Raw genomic sequence first — 20,866 nt, 5'->3', positions numbered from 1 at the left:
CAGCTGCTGGGCTACAAGCTGGGATCATCCTTTAGAATCATCTGGGTCATCCTGTAGAGTCATCTGAATCATCCTGCCTTCTGGAGCCAGCTAAAAGGCTGCAGCAGACTGGCAGGCTGAAGCACAGTTGGGAGGATCTGGCAGTCTTCATCTTGCTCCTTTGTGATGGCCAGAGGATCTGCTCACACTGTAGGTCAAGAAGCACCTGATGAGGGGTGTGTTGCAGGCTGGCAAGGGTCTTGATAATTGAGCCCAGTGGGGAGCACACCATCGTAGCATTTACATCCTTCCTTAATCCAGGTTATGGCAAAACTGTATAAGCTCCCATGGCTGGGTAGGGAGGAAGGACACAGAGCTCTTTTTATTCTCAAATGTGAAAGCAACAAACAACCAAACCAACCCACCAGTTTCAGTCGGGGTTTCTTTTTTTCTGGCATTTCAGTACCAGGACTCTTTCAGGATCTTATAGCCTACAGAAAGAAAAGTCAGCATTTAAGGCTGTCTCTCTCCTTGTCTCTCCCCCTGCACAATAAGCATAACTCACCATTAATTTTAGTCAAAACCTCTACCTTGTACTTTTACTCACATATACATGCACAATGACAAATTTTAGTGCATTTGTTGTCCATATTGAATGGTGGAGCATTCTCATCTTACCAGTGATACTGACATGCTAATGACATGTTAGTATGTATGGAGCTGGTATGATATTGGTATTTTACACACATCATTATCAATTGGTTAGGCTAAGAATTGTCCACCACCCCAAAATATACACTGAAGAGAAAACCTTTTGGTCAGAAACAATGGTGAAGGGATAGAAGATCAACAGAAAGGTTTCGGTCTTTGTTGAATAATTATATGTTGCAGAAGCAGTATTTTCACACACACTCACACACACACACACACACACACACACACACACACCATATATATATATATATATATCCGAAGAAGATTCCAGGTGAGTAAGTATGATGTAGTGTAGTAAGAGAAGTACATAGAAACAGCATGTTTCAGACAGAGGTCCATCATCAGTGCAAACAAAGAAGTAATTTTCACTCTGTAAAGGTACTACCTTTTCTTTTTCACCATTCAGAAACAAGAAAGCATGATGAAAAATAAATTAGCTGATAATATTATCTATAAGCTATGTACATTCTTTTTGTCATTGTTATTACTATTATTACTGAGCCAGCAACTTCCTAAAATCATTAATGGTTATGTTGGCCAGATATCACTTATTTTTAAAGTTCTTACCAATGACCTTATTAAAAAATGTAAGGCCAATAAATGGGCAATGTTTACAGTGACTCATATACAATCGTGTCATCTAAAAGTGTTTATGCATAAGGCTATTTCCTGATAGACACAGTAGGGGGCAGTAGTTACTGTAGCTATGGAGAAACACCTGTGTATTGGAGCATTGTCTGTAGATGTAAGGTGAGTATGACATCGCACCATTATCACCATAAAAAAAATAAATAAATAAAATTACTCAACTCAAAAAAACAATATAGACATAAATTAAACTAATAATAAACATGGGAATAGAAAAGATGAATATATACAAATTATATAAAATAAACAGGTAGCTATGTTACTTAAAAAGCAAACATCATATTGATATGCAAGTTGAAGTCTAAATCTAAATCTAAAGATAATTTATTAGTCTAATGTTTAAGAAGAATGAAATCCAGTTGTATCAGAGGGTTAAGGTCTAATCATCACACTGACAATAATGTTTATTAAATGTAATCATGAATATTGATCTATTAGCTATGCAGGCCAGTGCTGAGGCTGATTTGTTTTTTTAGATCTGCAGCAGAACAGGGACAGGACTGACCCAGCTAATTCAATAAGTGCATTTGATCTGACCCAGATGCAGCAAAGAGCTGTTTGAGGCACAGTTTTCAGTTGGCTCCTTTGTATTATCCTTTAAAATATTTCAGTTTGAGAATTTCAGTTTGAATTTCTTAAAAATCTATCAATCTAATATTTAAGTATTGCATAGGAGCAAATAAATGTTTTAAAACTTTATATATTTTAATAATAAATATGTAAAACAAGAAAAAATCATATGAAGAATACAGTGGAATATAAAGATATTTTTTTCAATTTGGTGCAAAGCTGATCAGAACTGGACAATTCTTAATAATATTTAAAGCAATTAGTATATGGCAAATATTTAAACATGAAGAACTGGAACAGCCCTTGATCAGAGCAGGTCAGGAACTGATGCACTGGCAGAGGCCCTGAAATACATTAACGTTTTTTCATACACTCTCAGTCGCAGCTCATGTTTGATGCAGTGTTGCAATGTCTAGCTTCCACTCCTGCACAATCAGTATTAGCTGATTGCTCTAAAGGACTATTGCTAATGAGTGTCAACTTCAAAAAGTCTTGAGAAGTCAATCTCTAATGTATAACACATCACAATTATATTGGTTATCTCTATATGAATAGTATCACATTAGCTGGATGAAAGTGCTGTCACGGTATGGCCCCTGCTCCCAAATGTCTCCCCGTGTGTGTTTGTGTGTTTGTGTGTGTGTATGTATGTTCGTCCATGTGGCCACGCCCCCCATGTGTCACACCTGTTTGTAGTTATGTTCCTCATTGACGTGTGTATAAAAACCCCTATTCTGTTGTCAGTGTTTAACGTTACGTTACATAGCTTATGTGCTATGTAGTCTTTGTGTTCTGCATGAATAAACGTATATTTCTGTTATACGCGACTCGCCCCCGCATCCTGCTTAGCCACCTCGTGTTACAAGTGCGTTCTCTTCATTAATTTAATATAGTGTGTGTTTGTCTTAAAACGTGCACAGTGATCATAATCCAATAATATCTTAACTGTGTATTTAAGACACCTTAAATTGTGAGTACAAATTAATTATAAGGGGAAATATTTAGGCCTATATGGAGATAATCCCTAAAATGCCTTCCCTGTTTTCACAGTTCCAAGACATTAGATAGTAATTTAGTTATTTATTTAGTTGTAATTATAGGTTCACTCCTGATATTACAGTTCTTACCCCTTCAAAGGGCGTCCGTTGCAAATCAGGCAAACACTAATGATTATAAGACACTGATATGTTTACATGTAATAATTAACAGATAAAACAAATTATTAGAGGTCGGATTTAATTATATATTTAATCATAAGTCTTTGCAATGAAAAACCATACATGTCCATTCATTGATTTTCTGTATTCTACAAAATAAAAACCATAATATAAAGAATTATTGCAAGTTGTTTTTAAATGCCCCCATGAAGGAAATGAGGTAAGTCTAAATAAAGCATACCTATGTTACAGTTGGGGTAACGGCCTGAGTGCTGCAGGGGGCGCGCAGCCGGAAGCGCAGACTCCCTCGACTTTGACAGACGTTTATTAACAAACAACGAATACAACGACAGCACGCACACATAACATAAATGGTTAACATGAGTATACATAGGAGTAGCAACATGAACAAACAATGACCAACAATGATGCAAACACCAACAGGGGTTTAAGTACACAGACTCACAACATTAAACCAGGTGCAGGTGTGCGCTAACATGGGGGCGTGGTTACAAACAACACGACATGACTTCCACTGCACCCGGCGGGCCGTACCACGTGGCCAGTGGCAAGAGGAGCGTTCCGTGACAATTGGCCCTGCCCTAGCGTCCTGTTGCCATGGTTACTCATGATCTCGTCTTCGTTTTGCTTTGTTTCCTTGTTGCTCCACCCCTCGTTTAAGTTTCCCTGCCTTTCAATTGACTCACCTGTTCCTTGTCATCCATCATTAGTCTGTATATATATACCCTGCGTTTGTGTGCTGGTCTTTGGATGTACCTATTGTGTTTATGATGCTTGTGGGCTTTGGGCTCATAGTCTATATTCTGTTTGTTAGCCTGTTTCCTGTTGTTTCTTTCAGGTGTCTTTTTTTTTTTTTTTGTAGTTTTCTTGTTTTACTTTCTGTTTGATTTATCATGTTTCCTAGGCTTGTTCGTGTTGACTCTTTGACGCTGGACTGTTATTAGGTCGGCTTCTGCTCTATCTGATTGTTGAATAAAATGTTTGTAGCCTTCAACGTCACATGTCTGCAGCACTATGAATGGTGCAGTGTCCACAGTTCATATGCAGTTATCACACGATAAAGTGTGGCTCATTGAATAGAACATAACCGAGGAGAAAATCAGCAAATGAAATTAGGCAGATTAAATATGTAAATATTTGTAATTATAATGGATAGTGTGGTATTTTACTACACAATCCTACATAATACTAGATACCTGGACATGTCTGCAGAGGCAACTGATAGATCATAAATGCTAAGATATTGTCTCAGTTGGGCTACAGAGAGGAACTAATATTGATCTGAGCAAGAAACATAGGGCAGTTGTAGCTCAGTGGTTAAGGTGCTTGACTTGAAAATCAGAAGGATGTGGGTTCAAGCTTCACCACTGCCAAGTGGCCCCTGAGCAAGGCCCTTAATGCTCAAGCTGTGTTCAATTATAATTATAAGTTGCTTTGGATAAAAGTGTCAGCTAAATGCTGTAAATGAAATGGTGGCTAGTACCAAATGACAGATTTGATTACTGCAACATATGTTCATCAATATGCTTCTGTGACTCTTTTCATCAAGCCACATTAGGATCATTAAGCTATTTTTGCAGCAGAATTTCTTTTAAGTAAATTATGATTTTTCGAGTCGATTCAACCTCAACAAATTATTGTTGACCAGTTGTGGCAGACTTAATATTATCCAGCACCAGTCGCATGACTGCAGTAGCCAACGTAGCTATTTAGTAAGTTAAGTTAGTGCTAGTATTAGCTGCACAAATAATGAATACATATGCTTTTTTCACTTTCGTTTTCTAGTCATATGTAGTGGAAGGGGGGCCTTCCCAACCTCCTGAACACACTTTCACCTCCAAACAACCTTCAACACTCATCCATGCATTGACTGAGCCGTTATCAGGGTCAGAACACACAACTGCTTTGCCAGGTCTGGACATCCCTGCCTTATCAGCTCCCCAAATCCTCTTGGTAAGAGAGGTTTATGACATCTACAAGGACACATGGCCCAAACCTTATGGCTCTTTGATCTCTCAATGGATTTAGCAACTGCTTGGAATGTGAGGTGGTCAGCATTAATCTTGAATTTATTAACTGTTCAAATAATCTTTATTTTGAACTGTTCAGATTTGCAAAGTTTCTCAAAACTCCATGTTCTTCAACAAATGCGAGAGTATAACTTTCCGTAAAGGATGCCCCTCCCTGTATGCATCTTAGTGATATCAAATTCGACACTATTTGATCTTAAACACAGAAATTACTGCTTGTTTTTTTAAAATTTTTATTGTGTTTAAATTATGGACCCACAGCACACCTCAATGATTGCAATTACACTCAAAATGTTCACAAGCGACACTTACAGGGATCACCCTATTGGAAATAGCATTGTGCATAACAATTTGAATTGCATAATCATGAATAAGATTATATTAATCCTCATTGCAGTTTAATCTTTAGATTGCTTCTTTCTTTGCACTAATGTATGCTATCTACTTCAGGTTTTCAATTTATTTTTCTTCTTTTTCTGTTGTATTACACCATGTAAGCATGAAAGTTATGAAGTCTATGTCTTCTCATTATCGTTATAATATATGCATCATGTAACGTTGAGTGGTAAGGAGGAGGATGCTTGTGCGGAGCAGAGCTAGATTTATTATGGGCAAATCCAGAGTCGTAGTCGTAACAGTCCAGGGTCAGTGAGACAACATGGAATACATCATAAACACAAACACACAACAACAGAAAAGGGAAGCAGGTTATAACAAACAGGCTAGGAATCATACAGAGGCTAGGATAAACAAAGGCTAGAATTAACGCAATGCTAGGAATAACGACTAACTAGGAAATACAAACAAGGGCTAGGATTTAACAGAGACTAGGAATTACAATAACCAGCAAAAACCCAGGGAACAAGACAGGGTTTAAACACAAGTACAAATAAGAATTTAACAAGACACATGTGCTACAAATGAAGGGTGGAGAAAACGAAACACAGAAGCAATAAGGATGACAATAAGGATGCTAGGAGGAGCCAAACATGACACATCGTAACATGTTTAATTGTTATTCATAAGTTTACCTCCTCACAAGTTGAGTAAGACTACCTTAAGCAGCCACAGATGCACTCTGACAGAAAAAAACACAGCTATAATATTTACCTTAGTTTCTGTTTACCTTAGTTTCGGTCTTAGTTTTTGTATTACCTGCTTTTATTCATAGATGGACGGTTGGATATCAGTATCAGTCTTGTTTAAAAGAGTCTTCCTGAATTAAAACAATCCTAAAATTATATATTATGTCTAAGTAAGTAAATTCAAGATAAAATTTCTAAAGGATAGTTGAATAATCTTATACATAAAAGCCTAGGTCAGTGAGGTTATCTTGAAATTAAAAAAGTAAGACCCATTGTTTATTTTCAAGATTCTCTGGCTGCATACCCCCCTTTAGGGGCACAAACTCCAAATTATGACTCTACTTCCACCCACAACTCACACTCTGCCTAGGAGTAGGCATGGCCTACCCCCCAGTGACAGGCGGCAGACGCCTGGGTGGAATCACACTGATCTCACCTCCTACTTCCTGGTCACCAATGCCAAGAATGGCTGCCTCCCACACTTGTGAGGCCCACAGTTCAGTGTTCTCTGTTGGATCCCTGATCAACTCAGCAGGCATCGCCCCAACAGGCTTACAATCTCATTGCTGCTGCGAGACTGAGATCTCTGTGCCGTTTCCTCTCATTCCGTCGCTTGTGGGTTCATTCCTTCCCTGCTGTACTGCCAGTTCACTCCCCAGATCCATTTCCTTCTCCACTGTCTTGAGAGTATCACACTGAAATATCAGGGGAAACCCCACCCTCTTATGGTCAACACCGGCCTGGAGAGCTGTCAAAGCAATAATGAATGAGTCCCTCCTGATTGGTGCAAAGTTAAAGAGTAAAATTACACATCAATCCAGCAAGAACAAAGAGCTAACCCACCTGCCCAAATACACACATCTGACATATATACATACATTCATATATATTTCTACTTTCAGCTGCTCCCTTCTTATGCGTTGCCACAGCAGATTGAATCTGCATGCTTGATCTGGCACCAGTATTACACCAAATGTCTCTTCTAACACAACCAGCACTGCACCCCCATTTTCTGGATTGAGCAGTATCTTAAGGGCATTGCTCAAAGGCCCAGCCATGGTATCAGGACTCAAATCTGCCAAAAAACTCATCAAAAAAAACCTAAACAAAACAGAAGAGTACATCTCTTCAACCACCACTGCCATACATATACGTGTGTGTGCCACTGCATAAGACTTTACAAACTTTACACTGTGCAAAGCTTATAGGGAGTTTTATTTTACATTTTTAAAAAAGATTTGATGAGGAACTGTCAGAACAATACAAAATACATTTTCCACCAGAATGCTGACCTTCAACGTATTCAAGCACACTCATCTATTTAATCATCTCTAGATATCCAGTGTTTGCACACTTTGCTCCAGTCCTTAGGTTCCACCTGCCACTTACTTCAGCGCTATAATTGGTCACTTGACAGAAGGTACACTGTCCCAGATACTCTGATGGCTTTAATTGGGTCAGACACTGAACTACAGTGATAGTTGGTAGTTGTACACCCAGAACAAACTTGAAGCATAACTTCTACTTTAGCTACTTTTGGATGAATTTAGGTAAAATTTCAACAAGGAAGCTCTGTCAACTCACAGGAGCCAGAACCCTCCCCAAAGGATGATTCCCGTCAATGCTGTCAAATGTAGTTGAAAATAAAAATGTGCTGGCAAAAATAAGTAAAATGAATAAATGAATAAATAAGTGATTCGCTTCAGGTTGCTTCCTGTGTGTTCAAAATCAAAGAAATGAGTTGAAGTGACCTGAAAAATGCATCAATGATATTGTGGTAACTCGGCGAATCCAAAAGACAGTTATCAATGCTGGACGATACTGGGCAGGTAAGGTGCAAAGGTAAATTTATAATAAATATATAAGTATAATAAATATATGTTAAAGCAATACAATTCCCATATACTACCATCCATATAGACACACCAGGGACTGGTTTATTTATCTAAAGAAATACATTTTTCTCATTGTTTATTCAAGATTTATATAGGTCATCTTCTCATGTATCAACTGAAGAAAAATACACATATGTATATAATAAAATATTCTCAAAGCAATCTGTGGAGCAGGTGGAAGCACTGGATACTTTGAACACACAGGAAGAAATAAGCAAGGCTATTCTGTCAACAGGGAAAACAGGGAAATTGTGGGGCCAGATGGAGTACCATTAAATATATTTCAATATTATTGCACCAGATATAACAGAGCTGTTTTCAGAGGCATTTAAAAAGGGCCATTTCCCAAGATGCTGGGAAGACATTTGAATTTTTAATTTTTTTTAAAGAAACTACATTTATTTATTTGAAAAGTAATATTTACGTGCTATAAGGATCATATAATCTAGAAGGTATAGGGGAACTTTTAAAGTAATTAACAAGTATGGCTTTCTATGACCTCTAAATCTTAAAATAAGTGTTTAGTATTTTCTCAGTTATGTAAATGCATAAGGAGGTTGAGATTATAGAATATCCAACAATATTGGTAGTAATAATGAGAATAATGTTAGAATATTATGACAAACAGATTTGAAATTAGCAATTTGTTTAGGTATGGGTTTAACTTTACTTTGAAAAGTGTTGGGGACAAGGATATGGACCAGGTGTTGCCTTCAGCTGCCTCTTAATTTTGCCAACGTTCTCGGGTACAAGCATTCACTGAAAAGAAAGCTGAAACTGAAAGGAAGAGGTTCACAAAGGGTTTTAATAATAATAATTATAATACATTACATTTATATAGCGCTTTCCAAGGACACAAAGATGCCTTCAAAGGTTTTATTGCTGCGTTTCTCAAACATTGAACAATACAAGTAGTATCAGCACTGTGGTTTAATATATATTTGAACTATATTTTTTTTCTATTTATTTTTTATTAAAAAAAAAGTTTCCTTTCAAAAATATCCGTGTCACGCAGCTCGGACAGTCTAGGCCCTCATCGGACGACGTTACCTACAGACCTCCTGTTCGGTCCTGTTCCCCAGATCATTGATTTCACCTGCGTCTGTGTGACCCTAATGTTTCTCCTAATGTTTGTTTGTACTATTTGTCCTTGCAAAGTCTCACTTTGGCTGCCATACGTTTCTGAGCAGTTGTTGTGTTATTAGTATTATCTGGATACCAGTTATATATTTGTGATCTGGATTACTCTATCGCATATTTCCCTATTGGATTTGTTTGCCTATTGTATGTTGGCTGGATCTTGACTTTTGCCAATTTTCTGACTACTCCTTTGGGTTACTCCTGTTTATTATTAAACTCTGTTAAACTCCATTTGACTCTGTCTCTGTTCATCCCTGACAATCAGTTGTTCATTATCTCAATAATGTTTAATTTTATTCACAAGCATATTTCTCAAATTATTATTAGTGAATAAATCAAGCAAAGTTGACTTGTAGATGAAACTGTCATGGAACGCTCACCATTTTCAGAGTACAGTGTCACCCTAATCCTAGTACAGTTTACCCCTAACCCTAGTGTTAAAAACAGTCGTTTCAGTTTTGGGGACATGGGCCCAGCATTAAATACACCTTTGAGCTCAGGGAGATATTATTATTGAAATGTTAATTTTGAATTTGTATGACCTCTAAATCTCAAAATGAAATGCAAATTTTGCATTTACTCAGCTATTAAAATTACATATGGAAAGGCATTTGAGTTTTATAGAATAACCGATAAAGTTGGTAGTAATTATGAAAATAATATAAATATATTATTGTAAAAAGATCATAAGTGTGAAATTACACTGTACCTTGCCACCTGAACATCCAAGAAAATGGATGAAGCTTCTTCCTACCACTTAGCAAACCTATGCTCAGAAAAGTGATGTATGAAATTTTAATCCACAGTGCAGATAGAGTTCTTATGTGTGAAAGCAAACCAGCGATAATGAGCCCCTTCCTCAGCCAAGCCCAGAATCAGCCCTGGGTGCGGACTTAAGACATGGATTACATCAGGGCCCTGCTCTCTATGCATAGGCAGGGGAAACCTTTGGCTTTACCCTTGCTTTTGGCAATGCCTAGTGAGTGTAATGGGGAGGGTAAGTCTGTGGGAACATACGTCATGCAATGTCATGCAATGGGGTAAAGTGCTTGAATGGGCGGAAATAATACTCTAGCACCGTGCTCAGGAGGCAAAGACAGTGGAAGGTTTTCTCTGGTTGCTAACAACACGATTTGCTGCACCTAAGCAGCCTGCTATAGCTACCACCCTCCCAGACTCCCTATTCACTCCTGTCTCTAGTGTGGAAGAGACGGACCGGCCAGATCCTGTTTCCGGCGCGAGAGACGCCGCCCATCCTGAGCCAGTTCCAGTCCCCGGCGCGTGAGATGTCGCCCGTTCTGTTTCCCGTGTCAAGTCCGTTCCTGTAGCTGCGCCCCCAGACCTGCTGCTGAATGTCAAAGCTGTGCATCTGGACCTCTCTGCCACTCCACTGACCACCACAGCCATGCCTCCGGACCTCTCTGCCGCTCTGCTGACCACCGCAGCTGTGCCTCCGGACCTCCCGGGCCCACCGCTGACCGGCGCAGCCCCGCCTCCGGAACTCCCGGACCCACCGCTAAACACCGCAGCCGCGCCTCTGGACCCCCCGGCCTGCTGTCACTGAACACCGCAGCCACACCCCTGGACCTGCCAGTTCCTGTTCCTGGAGTGGAAGAGGCCATTCCACAAGTCTTCTTGCCTCGTGCCAGGCCTGTCCCTGTGGTTGCTCCTTGTGACTGCCCTGTGCCCCCAGTAGCTGCTACAGGTGTGCCTCCAAAGATATTTAGGACTCCTTCGGCCACACCTCGCAGCGAGCCAGTGACCCTTAAGACCTCTTCGTCGGCCTCCTGGACCCCTATGGTTCCTGTGTCCACACCATATACTCTTCCTGTACCTCCTCTGCCCCTTGTTTTGCCTGCTCCTGTTCTCGATTTTGTCTGTCATCCTGTTCATACATCCATGCCTGTTTGTGTTACTCTGGTAAAACCTGTTACCCTGCCTTGTGGCATTAGTGTTCCCTTGCCCTTCCCAGTACCTGTATCCGTGCCAGTTGTGTATTTTGTTCCTGTTCCTGTGTCTGCTGTGCTGAATATACTTACCTCTGTCCTTGCTTCTGTTCCTATCCCTGTTCCCACAACTGTGCCCACTACCCGAGTGTCTCCTCTCCTTTCCTCTCCTGACTCTGTGCCAGCCATGTTGCTGGTCCGACTCCCTTTCCCCATCCTACTTCCATCCCTCAATCTGCCCTGACTCCTGCACCTGTCCAGGGTTTGGCCACATATCCCGTATATACCCCTGGTCCTGCCACGTTCCCTGTCTGTAGTGCTGCCCCTAGCCCAGCTTCCACTTCTTTGTTTGCTCCGCGTGTCCCCTGTCTGTCTCCTGTCCCGTCTTGTTGTCCCTGGCTCCTCCTTTTGGCCCTGTCTCTGCATTGTGTAGCCCTTTTGTTCCTGATTGCTGTCTTTCCTGATCTCCTGCCTCTGTTTCTGGGTCTTGTCCCTGCTCTGCGTGGAACCCGTTCCATTTGCCTGTGTCTCGTCCTAGTCCTGTTTTTTGTTTTTGCGTGCCCTGGTATTGCGCGCTTCAAGAGGGGGTTCTGTAATGATTGGCCACCCTCCTAGAGTCCCTCTTTTATGATTTCCCTCTCAAGACTTTGTTTGCCTTTACTTCCTTGTTTTATTCCTTAGTTTCGTTTTCTCCGCCCCTTATCTGTTCCTCAGTTCCAGTCCATGTTTTGGTTGTCCCTGTTATGTTCACCTGTGTCTGATTATCCTTGATTGTCCTGGTTATTTTAGTCCTGGGTTTTGTCTTCTAGTTTGTTGGTTATTTTTGGTAAGTTGCAGTTGGTTCATTGTGTTTAAATTAAGCTCGATACATTTGTCTAGTTCATGTGGTGTTTTACCTCAGTGTTTTCCCCTTGCCCCTGTTTATTTAGTCCTCTGTGTTTTAGTTAACCTCACTTAATAAACTGCCTCTTGCCGATTTTCCAGGTAAGTGCTCCTTTGATTAAAAAACAAACAGTACTTGCAGCAAAGTAAAAAAAAAAAAAAAATTATGGGCTCGGACTGTAGAAGATCTCCAGTGAGGGGATTCCCTCAGAGGATCTCTGACTGATGATGAGACCTTCTTTCCAAAATGCTAAGGTGAGCTTTCTTCCTAATAAACTAATATTGTGTCTGACTAAACTTGTGTTTGTGGGAAAACTGCAGAACTATAAACCAAATTATAGTCAAACTCCATGTCGTGTCCTTTTAAGCTTGATCATGCTGTAAGGTAGGGCGAGTTGAGGCAGGACACAAGTTCAAAGATGAAGAATGTGTATTGAGAGCAATACCATATTCATTGTCATAACATTTTAGTCATGTACTTTTACATGATTTTACTCCGTTTGGAGTGTTATTTCTGAATTCTGCATATGTTTTGTTCCTTAAAAAGTGGGTGTAGTTTCTTTCTTGATCTTGGAAAAATGTCTTCCCTGCATGTTTTTGCAAAACGTGGTATGTCAGTGAGTAGTAATAATAATAATAATAATAATAATAATAATAATAATAATAATAATAATAATAATAATAATAATAATAATAATAATAATAATTTATTATTATTATGATGTAATAATAATAAATACCAGAATGTGTGTGTGTGTGTGTTGTACAAAAGGGCCTCACAGCTCACCACTGGGCCTGTTAGATAATACTACCTATAGATCTCTGTAGTGGGTAGATCATGATAATTTGGTCATTTCTGACTACTGGACATAGCTGTTAACACAAAGCACACATTTCCTCTGGTACAGAATGGGGAAGGGGAGAAATGTATGCGTGTTCTGAGGTCAGCTAGACACATGCATTTGACTTTTCTTGAGGTGTTGGTGTCTTTTGCTATTAATCAAAATTTGAGTTCATATTGTGCTTAAAATAGACATATATAAGTGTTTCCCTTGAAAGAAGTCAGACCTTTAGCTGACCTACATACACACAATTTTATGAGGTTTATCATTTTGATACTGTTTCCTGAGCTATGCAGAAATACAGAAAACAAAAATCATGTCTTAACAATTACTATTAAAGTAATATATTCAAAGAACACTGCTTCCATCTTGCATGGAAGGAGAGCCTTCTCTAATACTGAAACACTTATTACCACTCAGTTTGTCTCGACCCTAATTGAAAATAACAAAAAATAACCCTAGATTTCCTTTTAGTACAATTGCAAATATAACTAGGAATAAAACTGACACCAATGCTCAGATTACAGCATCACACAGTAGTAATGAGTTTCTTTAATGATAAAATTAAGCACATTAGAAATAACCTTAATACTCTTAAACATGACATCAGGAAGCTACTTATAGATCAGAACAAGCAAGCCAAAACAACTCTAGAATCCTTTACACCTATCTAAGAGCCAGAACTTGCATCTCTGATCTTGCACTCAAAATTCTCCACTTACTTATTAGACTCAATGCCCACATGCTTGCTTAAGGAAATCCTACCTGAAGTAACTGAACCTTCACTAAATTTAATAAACTCCTTAAACTTTGGCTACATTCCTAAATCATTCAAATTAGCAGTAATGAGACCACTTATCAAAAAATCTAGCCTTGAGCCGTCAGCTGTCAAACTACAGGCTGGTTGCTACCAGTTTGTTAACATAAATGGAGACTTCTCAGCATAAAACAAGGTTAGCTATGGTGTCCCACAAGGATCTGTTCTAGAGCTTTTGCTTTTTTCTTTATATTTGCTACCTCTAGGTGACATTAAATACTGCTAGTTTTCATTTCATTCATGTATCTCAACCAAACCACAGGACATATATCAGCTTAGTATTATTGACGACTGAATAAAGGATGCCAGAGACTCAGAAACCTTCTCTCACTTAATCCTGACAAAACAGAAATGCTTCTATTAGGCCCAGAGACAGCCAGGTCCTCACTCTCTAATTACTCAATGAACCTCAGTGGTCTCCCCATCACATCTTCTCTAACAGGTAAAGAGCTTAGTTATTATATCCCAGGCTTTTGTTTGAAGCTCATGTAAATGAGATTTCTAGGAGCACCTTTCTCCACCTTAGGAACATTTCAAAGATTAGGAACATTCTCTCCTCACATGATGCAGAAACGATAGTCCATGCATTTATTACTTCAAGTTTGGACTACTGTATCTGGCTGTACCATTAAGTGCCTAAACAAGCTCCAGCTAGTTAAAAATGCAGCAGCCAGAGTTCTTGCTAGAACTAAAAAATTTGATCACATCACTCCTATCTTACATTGGCCCCCAGTAAAAATTTCATATTAATTTATAATTCTAATAACCTACAAAGCACTGAATGGTCTTTGCAGTCTCAATATTTAAGGTTAGGCTGAAAACCTATCTGTACAGTCAGGCATTTAATTAACTACTTCCCATCCTAGGTAAAGGTGTAGATCTGGGGGTTCATGAGTAGTGAGATTTATGGTATGTAGTAGCCCTGCAAAAACTGTAATGAGCCTGAAAGCTGTTTTTGACAGTAGAGGCAGGTTTCATTGCCCCTTTCTGCTCCCTTGTCTGTGTCCAACAGTGTCACCCAAGAAAATGCACCAGATGTGTGTGTGAAACAAGTTTACACCGAGCATCCATCATCCATGGTATTGTCATACCCTCAGATGGTTGGGTTAACATATGGTAGAACAATCTTTCTTTTTTTAGGAACAAGGTGATGCTCAGAGGAACAAGTCACACAGCCTTGGTAAGTTTGTGAAATTTCAAAAAATATCAGTGAGCCTTTTATATTATGATGCGAGTTATCATTTGAGGTTTATTTTTTCTAGTTGTGTTCCTATTACGTTTTCTTATTTTTATTTCTTAGGCTGAAAGATGCTGGAAGCCTGGTGCGCAGTTTCATTACCTCACATGTAGAGTACTGCAATTCCCTCTTCATTGGTGCAACATATTCAAAGCTTCAAAATGCCTCATTTTCTAAGTTTTTCTAATTTAGAATGCAGCATCAAGATTTAATGACATTTATCTTCCACAGTATTATTTGTTACTTTTGAAATTACTAATATTGTTAAGGAGTCATCTTGAGTACTAAGAATTAATAAGAATGGGTGTCCAACTTGAAATACGTAACATAAGTTGAATGATTCCCTGCCCTTGGTAGCAGAGATCCTTCATTCATGGTGCAGACCACATACAAGTTCACTTGAAGCAAACACAATCAATGAATTTCGATTCACAAGATATTTTCGACACCTTTTGACAAAATCAGCTTTAACACTAATTTAATTAACTTGTATAAACAAACTTGGATAAGGGGAAAAAAACAAACAAACTCAAGTGTAAAAAGGTCCTGAGGTAGTGGAACCTTTTTTCCATTTATAGCTCCGAAGTCAGGGATGTCAAACTCAACGAGCCATACTTACTTCAGTGCACATCGGCAAACAATGCAGGTAAGTTATAATAACAGACTACATTAGTCATCTTAAATTATCATATATTCCAAAACATACATTCTAAATAGCATAGCTAGCTGTGTCACATACAAAATACATGAACAGACCACAGTTCACTATCCCAAAAAAGAAGCAAAAGTCTAATTTATTTATATTTAATGTTTTACAACAGTTGTCACAAAGAAGCTTTAGTTTCTTAGCTTGCTAATGGATGTTTGTTCAACATAATGCGTTAAGCAGTTTTGGTCAGAAACAAAATAGACGCCCCTAAGAGATTATTTTTTTTTATCTGCTGGGTAAGCAAGGTGTGTGTGTGTGCAAAAGGCCATGCCCTCCCTGTGCTTCACACCTGTTCCTCGTTGTGTATTGGTATTGTGCTTGTATATAAGTTTGAATGTTGTCGGTGTTTAACATTACATGTGCCTGAGTGCTGCGATCATTGTTTTTCATAAATATATTGTTCTGTTTCCTATGACTCCTTGCGTCACAGTACAACTTAATAACAAACAGGCCTACTCTAGAAAAAAAGACACCACGTTGTGGACCGTGTTATGGACACCACGTCAGCAGACTCTGAGAGTGCAGAGCCTCTGGCACCCAAGGTATCACCCAAGGCTCTGCCCAGTAGGTGCCACTTTGGAGCAAGCAGACTGCCCAGTGGGGCTTGTAGAGAGGTGTTGTCCATTGAAGACACTCCCTCCCCGAAAGCACGCAGCTCCAGAGCTCAAGCGCCTACACTTAAGTCTTGTAGTGGCAAGAAGTCACCAGTGCCCACCCCTGAAACAGGCAAATCATCTGGTGCGCTTTCTGACACACGTGCGCCAAAGCCTGAACAGATGCCATCATCCAAGCCGTTGAAGGAAGATCCTGGACTCCAACCCAGCCAATGACAGGAGGACTGGCTGGGGCTCCTGCTAACTTCCACAGACTGTTTAGAAATCCTTTATGTAGTCCTGATCACCATACCTGTCCCTGTCTCAATTACTGTGCCAGTCGTTTTGTCCCCCTTTGTGTCTGTGCCTGTATCCGTCAGTGTGTCCGTCCCTGTGTCTGTTGTTGTTTTGGTCCCTGTCTTCCTCCCCTCTGTCCTGCTCGTGTTAGCCCATGTCTGGTCACTCGATCCTCCGGCCTCGCCGTTTGGCTTTGGTTTTGGGGTTGTAGCCCGATAGGCTGGCGCGCCAGGAGTCACAACGTTGGGGAGGGGCTCTGTCACGGTACGGCCCCTCCTCCCAGACTTCTCCCCGTGTGTGTATGTTTTATATGTGTTTGTCTGTATGACCTGCCTTCCCTGTGTTTCACACCTGCTCTTCATTGTGTATCGTTATTGTGCATGTATATAAATGCACAATAATGTTGTGAATGTTGTTGGTGTTTAACCTTATGTGTGCCTGAGTGCTGCATTGATTGCTTTTTGTAAATAAATGTAACATTCTGTTTCCTTTGACTCATCCCCACATCCTGCTTAGCCTCCTCACGTCACAGTACCACTTAACAAACAGGCCTACTCTAGGCTATTTACTGTCTATTGGGGATGCAACATCCATAATGGCAACCATCCTTATTGTTTATATTGACACACCCCTTACTTGTAAATTCAGGATTCATATAAAAAAATCTATTATTAGTTATGACCTTGTGGTGGATGTTCATGTGTGCACATCTAATTACTATATTACTGACAGGATTTGAAGCTTATGGTCTTGGATTTATTGCTCTAATAACAGAGACTAGTGCAGAGGGAGCACAAGGCAAGGGTAAAGTAAAGGAGTCTTTATTCTCCATGATTCAAACAACGCAAAGCAACCAGCTGCAACACAGCAGTTAAAAGAAAACAGATACAATTAGGATGTAAGCTTGCACCTTGAGGAAGAGCAGTATGCAGCTCGGTAGTCTGACAGTATGCAACGCCGATGTAAGGATCCTTTGGGCTTAAATAACGACAGGGAAAATAAGGAACAGGTGAATAGAATTAATAGGCTGGCGATTGGGAACAAAGCAGCTGCTATGAGTCTGTATGTGCAGGAGTGGGCATGTCCCTTCTGCTAGATGGCCAGCCTAATGTGACAGAACCTCCCAGGAGGCGGTGAGATCTGGGGGATCCGGTATCTGGGAGGATGGTATCCAGCAATGTTCCTCTGGGCTGTACCTGTCCCAGTCTACAAGGTACTGCAGCTGCCTGCCTGTCCATCTTGAATTGACCAGGGCACACACCTTATAGGCGGGTCCACCCTCCATTTCCAGCAGTGGCAGTGGTGGTCCCAAGGGGTCCTCACTATCAGAGAAGGTTTCCTCCACCACAGGCTGACTCATGGAAGGCCGAGGATGCACAGCTGCTCCCCGGCAAGCCTATAAGTGACTTCATTAATCTGACTGAGTAGAAACTGGCATATTTCGGACACAGCTTGCTGCAGGTCCCACCCGCCCATCTTTTGTAGCAACCCATTCCTTCGTAACATGGGGTTTCTCAACACTATGTATCTGCCTTTTTATTGAAGACAACAATAGCAAAGTGCAAAGTTTCCTCCAATACCTGTTTGCTGCATCGACACCACATCTGGACAGTGGGCTGGTCAGATGTAAGGGTATTCCATGGATACAACGGGGGCTGGTATCCCAATTCCAGTTCTGGGCATATTCTGCCCAGGAGAGGCCAGTACACTATGTCGCATGGTGCTGCTGGCAGTACAGGTGAAGCAACTTACCCAACTTCTGGTTGGCTCTCTCTGCTTGGCCATTAGCCTGGGGGTGATATCCAGACTTTAGGCTCACAGTGATGTTGAGCTTTCCCAGCAGTTCTCGCCATATAGGCAATGTAATCTGAACTTCCCTGCCAGATATGATGTCCTCAGACAGTTCGAACTGTCTGAAGACGTGGCAAAATAGCAGATTGGCAGTCTCCAGAGCAGTGGAGGAATGAACCTTACCATTTTGGAGAACCCATCTATTGCAATGAGAATGATGGTGTTTCCCTCTGAGGCAGGAAGGTCAGTTACAAAATCGATGGCCGTGTGAGACTGGGGACGTTGTGGAGTGGGTAAGGGCAGCAGCTTACCTGCAGGCGGCGTGCATGGTGTTTTGCATAGTCTCCACAGGAGGCGACTTGTTTGACAATGTCCTTGTGCATCGCCGGCCACCAATAGCAAGCACTCAATAGTTGGGCAGTGCATGTTGACCCAGGATGTGCTGTGCCTAACGAGGTGTGTAATGAGGTGTCTGGGTGGAACGTAGAACCAATGCGGTGGGCAGTGAGGATGGGGATTAGCCACATTGATGCTGCAGTCCAGATCAAATTGCACAGCTGCCAAGAAGCAGGAGGGTGAAAGCAATGGCTCTTGACTGGTGGATTGTGCCTTGACAGCATACTGCCTTGAGAGTGTGTGAGCCCTCACGTTCGTCTCCCCTGATCTGAAGGTGATCTGGAAAAAAAACCAAGAGAAAAAGAGAGACCACCAAGCGGAGTTTAAATGTTTCACTGTCTGGATGTACTCCAGGTTTGTGTAGTCAGTGATCACTGTGACGGGGTGCCGCACTCCTTCCAGCGAGTGACTCCACTACCCAAAATCAAGCTTCATGGCAAGTAGCTCCCTGTTGCTGACTCTGTAACTGCACTCAGCTTACAGGAGTAGAAAGCTAGTGGTCTTAGCTTGCCTTCTTTTACCTGTGCATTGAGATAACACTGCACTGAAGGGCTTGGTGGAATCTGGCTGCTGTAGTGCTAGAGCATTGGAAAATGCAATTCTGAGGTGCTCTAATGCCTTTTCAGCCTTGGAGCTGCACTTTATCTACTTCACTTGTTCACAGAGCAGGTCAGTGATAGGCATGGCCAGGGTATTAAAGGAGAGATGAACTGTCAATGGAAGTTGGTGAACCGCAGGAACTGTTGGTGCTCACGGTGCATCTGAGGTCTCGGTCATTCACCTCCACCTTACAAAGTTGCATGTGTACAGAAACCTCTCAAATGATGTTCCCCAGGAAGCTTACCTCACTGCTTTGGAACCTTTACAGGAGACTTGGTTACACAGGAGGGTGTGGAGGGCTGCCCATGTCAGTCAAAGGAAAGTGAGTAAATTGGAATGTCAACGATATAAGCAATGATGGATCTACCCAAAAACTGCTTTATGACCTAGTTGATGTATGCCTACAATACAGAGGGGGCTGTGGCTAGACCATGAGGCAGATCCAAGTATTCATAATGTCGAGAGGATGTACTGAAGGCCATTTTCCATTCGTCGCCCTCCTTTATCCCGATCGGACACTGTGCTCCCCTAAGCTGCTCAAGGTTGGCTGGAACCAACGGGTACAGGTATTTAGCCAACAACCCGTTAAGACCTCTGTAATCTACACATGGCGCCAACCCACCATTTTTCTTTACAAAGAAGATGCTAGCTGAGGTGGGTGAAGTGGAGGGACAGATCCAACTCTGCTCCAAAGCCTCCCTGATGTACTGCTCCATAACCTGTTCCTCCTCCTGGGAGATTGGGTAGATCCTGCACTGAGGTGGAATAGCTCCCTCCTTCAGGTTGATCGAATAGTCCCATTTATGATGGGGGGCTTTGACAGGACTGAAAACCTCAGTGGAGAAGTTGTTGTTGGCTTCCGGGCTCTTTACCGATGTAGACTAGAGAAGCACAGCCCGGTTGGGGAAGCATTGTTTATCACAGGAGGGCGCCCCTTCTAGAATGCCATTTTTCCGCCAGGATATGTGAGGGTTGTGTATGCGTAGCCAATGGAGACCTAATGAGATTGGCTGACAGGGAGAAGAAAATAAATAAAAGGATATGTGCTCAATGTGCCCTCCGTCTACTTCAAGGTGGACATGAGGAGTGACATGAGTGAGAAAACCTGAGCCCACAGGTCCCCATCAAGCACATGCACATGTGGAGGAGATGGTCATTTCTTGGCGAAACCCCGATCCATGACGTTTCCTCTCGCTTGCATTGAATCCCAGCACCGCCCAGCTGCATGGGTTCTTTGCGAGCTGACTGTATGTGCAGGAGTATTTGCAGGAGTGGGCATGTCCTTCCTGCTGGACAGCTGGCCTACCATGATCGCTGTTTAACAGAGATTAGTTTTTTCATTTGTAATGCAGATCTTTCAGTTTAATTGAAGTCCACAAGATGATTTTTAAACATTCTAGATATACTTATTCCTAGAAAGATGCATTCTTCCTTGTGATGAACATAAAATAATGAACACGTCATGTTTATTTATTAAAATATAAGGGAAATAAACACCCGCTACCTCTCTTTTTCAT

The sequence above is a fragment of the Electrophorus electricus genome, chromosome 9 (assembly GCF_013358815.1).
Source record: "Electrophorus electricus isolate fEleEle1 chromosome 9, fEleEle1.pri, whole genome shotgun sequence".
NCBI classification, from domain to species: Eukaryota; Metazoa; Chordata; class Actinopteri; order Gymnotiformes; family Gymnotidae; genus Electrophorus; species Electrophorus electricus.
The sequence above is the reverse complement of the archived record's forward strand: the minus strand, read 5'-3'. Positions refer to the sequence as shown.